We start from the raw sequence: 4439 nt of genomic DNA, 5'->3' as shown, positions 1-4439 counted from the left end.
CAGATGTTATAAAACAGGCACCAACTCACATCAACAAAACTCTCCAATCCATTCATATGGAACAATATCACCACAAACTCTCTCTCTCGCTCTCTCTCTCTCTCTCTCTCACACACACACACACACACACACACACACACACACACACACACACACACACACACACACACACACACACACACACACACACACACACACACACACACACACACACACACACAACGTATGATTTATGTGATACAGATTGCCTAAATGTATCTGACTTGCCATCTAATAATTATGGCTTGGGATCTCATTATTATGACTAGATTTCTAAAAGATATGACTTTCTGTCTCATAGTAATGACTTTCTATCTCATAATTATGACTTACTGTCTCATTAGTAGTCAAATTTGATGTTCTTTGTGCAGGAAAGGGCTTCCATACGGTTGGACAAAGACAGACATGAAGAAATAGAAAGGGTGGTTAAGGGGACAGGGTAAGGACACACCATTAGCTACTTTTTTCAGAATATTACGTATGAACTTACAATTTTTAGATATGGTAGGTACAGTAGTACAGTAACAGGTGGGTTTGTGCAATATGTAGGCCTAACAGGTGTGTATGTGAGGTTAATAACAAGGTTTGTTTAGCTGTGGTTAGGTATTTCTGGTAATAATTAGTCCACTGCTCAGGGGAGCAGCCAGTATAAGTGAGCTAATTTAACAAGGCCTAGGCCAGGTGCTCAATTCTAGGTAGAGGTCGGGAAATGATTAGAGCTCAGCAGGTTCAAAGCCCTGACAAGGCCTACGAGAAATGCATTAGTGGAGCCGTTGCAAAATGGCTACAAAGAGGTCTAATCGCATCAGGGCAAAATATGTAGCCATTTTGCGATGGTACCACTATGGTTCGTTATCTTGCCCTGTCGCGTGTAATTAAAATGGCCTGTTTATTAATGTTCAGATGAGAGCTTGCATTTACAGTGCCTTCAAAAAGTAGTCATACCCCAGACTTATTCTACATTTTGTTCCACAGCCTGAATTAAAAATGGATTAAATACATATTTTTGTCACCCATATACACACAATATTTTGCCAATTTATTGAAAATGAAATACAGAAATATCTCATTTACATACACCACCGTTCAAAAGTTTGGGGTCACTTAGAAATGTCATTGTTTTTGAAAGAAAAGCACATTTTTCAGAAATACAGTGTAGACATTGTTAATGTTGTAGATGACTATTGTAGTTGGAAACGGCAGATTTTTAATGGAATATCTACATAGGCGTACAGAGGCCCATTATCAGCAACCATCACTCCTGTGTTCCAATGGCACGTTGTATTAGCTAATCCAAGTTTATCATTTTAAAAGGATAATTGATCATTAGAAAACCCTTTTGCAATTATGTTACTTTAATGGACAGAAAAATTGTCTTTCTTTAAAAAATAAGGACATTTCTAAGTGACCCCAAACTTTTGAATGGTTGTGTAAGTATTCACACCCCGAGTCAATAGATGTTAGAAACACCTTTTGCAGCGACTACAGCTGTGCGTTGTTCCGGGTAAGTCTCTAAGAGCTTTGCACACCTGGATTGTTCAATATTTGAACCATTATTGTTTTCAAAATCTTTCGAGCTCTGTCAAATTGGTTGTTGATCATTGCTAGGCAACCATTTTCAAGTCTTGCCATCGATGTTCATGCCGATAAAAGTAAAACTGCAACTGGGCCATTCAGGAACACTTACTGTCTTCTTGGTAAGCAATTTCAGTGTACTGTAGATTTGGCCTTGTGTGTAAGGTTCAGTATTTATTTTCTTAGTCAACCTTGTATTCTGTTTCTTAGTGTTTTTGAACGTCCCTTATTTCATCTCATTTTCTCACATTGTAGACTAGATAGACTTAAAATAGACGTATTTTTCTACTGTATTATTGACTGTATGTTTGTTTTACTCCATTTGTAACTCTGTGTTGTGTCGAACTGCTTTGCTTTATCTTGGCCAGGTCGCAATTGTAAATGAGAACTTGTTCTCAACTTTCCGACCTGGTTAAATGAAGGTGAAAAAAGTAGCCCTGTCTTTCATTGTTGTTCATTGATTTCACCTGTGTTAGTTACCCACCTGGTCTCATCAGCTCCTTATTTAGTTCAGTTCATTCTGTTTGTGCCTTTGTGAGGTATTGCTCCTTTTGACTCTACTAAGCCTTTTCCTAGCTTGTTTGTGACAACCGGTTATATCCTTCAGTCCTAGTTTTGATTCACCTGCCTGTTTGCCTACCTGTGTATGACCATTGCCTGCCTGTGACCACGATTCCTGCCTTCTGTGAAGGCAAAATATACACCTGCCGCGCTCTGCGCGTGAATCTACACCTTTTTCTCCCTGAGTATTCATTACATTGTGTTTTAGGCCATTGTCCTGCCGAAAGGTGAATTCACCTCCCAGTGTAAGGTGGAAAGCAGACTGAATCAGGTTTTCCTCAAGGATTTTGCCTGTGCTTAGCTCCATTATGTTTATTTGTTATCCTAAAAACTCCCAAGCCCTTAACAATTACTAGCATACCCTAGCATACCCTAAAAAATGACTAGCATACCCTAAAAAATGACTAGCATACCCTAAAAAATGACTAGCATACCCTAAAAAATGACTAGCATACCCTAAAAAATGACTAGCATACCCTAAAAAATGACTAGCATACCCTAAAAAATGACTAGCATACCCTAAAAAACTCGCAAGCCCTTAACAATTACTAGCATACCCATAACATGATGCAGCCACCACTTTGCTTGAAAATATGGAGAGGGATACTCAGTAATGTGTTGTATTGGATTTGCTCCAAACACAACACTTTGTATTCAGGATAAAAAGTGAATATTTCTTTAGTGTCTTTTTGCAAACAGGATGCATGGAATATTTATTTTATTTTGTACAGGTTTCCTTCACTTCACTCTGTAAATTAGGTTAGTATTGTGGAGTAACTACAATGTTGAGTCATCCTCAGTTTTCTCCTATCACAGCCATTCAACTTTGTCACTGATTAAAAGTCACCATTGGCCACATGGTGATATCTCTGAGCAGATTCTGGCAACTGAGTTAGAAAGGACACCTGATATTCAATGTCTGCTTTGTTTAACAATCTACAGTACAAATACTGTATGTGCCCTTCTTTGCAAGGCTTAGAAAAACCTCTCTAGTCTTTGTGGTTGAATCTGTTTTAAATTCACTACTCGACTGAGGGACCTTAAGATAATAGTATGTGTGGGGTACAGGGATGAGGTAGCTATTAAAAAAATATTTTAAACACTATTAATGCACACAATCTGTCCATGCAACTTATGTGACTTGTTAAGCACATTTCTACTCCTGAGCCTATTTAGGATTGCCATAACAAAGGGGTTGAATACTTATTGACATTTCAGCTTTTCAGGTTTGATTCATTTCTAAACATTTCTAAAAAACCTCATTCCACTTTGACGTTATGGGGTATTGTGTGACCAACCTAAACAAGAAACATAACAAAGGAACTAAGGTCAGGACGTACTATTGTTTGTACAGATGAACGTGGTACCTTCAAGCATTTGGAAATTGCTCCCAAGGATGAACCAGACTTGTGGAGGTCTACAATTGTTTTTCTGAGGTCTTGGCTGATTTATTTTAATTTTCCCATGATGTCAAGCAAAGAGGTACTGAGTTTGAAGGTAGGCCTTGAAATACATCCACAGGTACACCTCCAACTGACTCAAATTATGTCAATTAGCCTATCAGAAGCTTCTAAAGCTATGACATAATTTTCTGGAATTTTCCAAGCTGTTTAGAGGCACAGTCAACTTAATGTATGTCAACGTCTGACCCACTGGAATTGTGACACAGTGAATTATAAGTGAAATAATCTGTCTGTAAACAGACAGTTGGAAAAATACTTGTTGGAAGAATTACTTGTGTCATGCACAAAGTAGATACCCTAACCGACTTGCCAAAACTATAGTTTGCTAACAAGAAATGTGTTGAGTGGTTAAAAAACAAGTTTTAATGACTCCAACCCAAGTGTATGTAAACTTCCGACTTCAACTGTAGGTTACTACTGTATCGAAGGGCACCTGCCCTGACCAAACTACTGTACTTGCTTCCTCTCATCTCTGTAGTATTTGGGCTGTTGCTGCCAAATCTCCCTCCCAGTTTCCCATGGTCCATGGTTCTTGAGAAAGCGGAAATGTGGCCCTGGCCACAGACTGTGATCTTAGATCAGGGAGAGTTTGAAGAAGGGGTGGGACCATTGTCAGGATACAGTTTGTTTGTTTACTGAAGTCCTCAATTGGGAATCATACATTATAGTGGACAAAATAAATAATGGTCCCACACAGCTTCTGTATTGGTGCAGTGCCAAGCATCAAACACAAAGTCGCATCATGAGTAGGTCATTGGGATAGTTCAGAAAATGTAGGATCGCTTTCGACTAGTAGACTTC

Source organism: Oncorhynchus kisutch, linkage group LG8 (assembly GCF_002021735.2).
Source record: "Oncorhynchus kisutch isolate 150728-3 linkage group LG8, Okis_V2, whole genome shotgun sequence".
Taxonomy (NCBI): domain Eukaryota; kingdom Metazoa; phylum Chordata; class Actinopteri; order Salmoniformes; family Salmonidae; genus Oncorhynchus; species Oncorhynchus kisutch.
Note: the sequence above shows the minus strand (reverse complement) of the source record.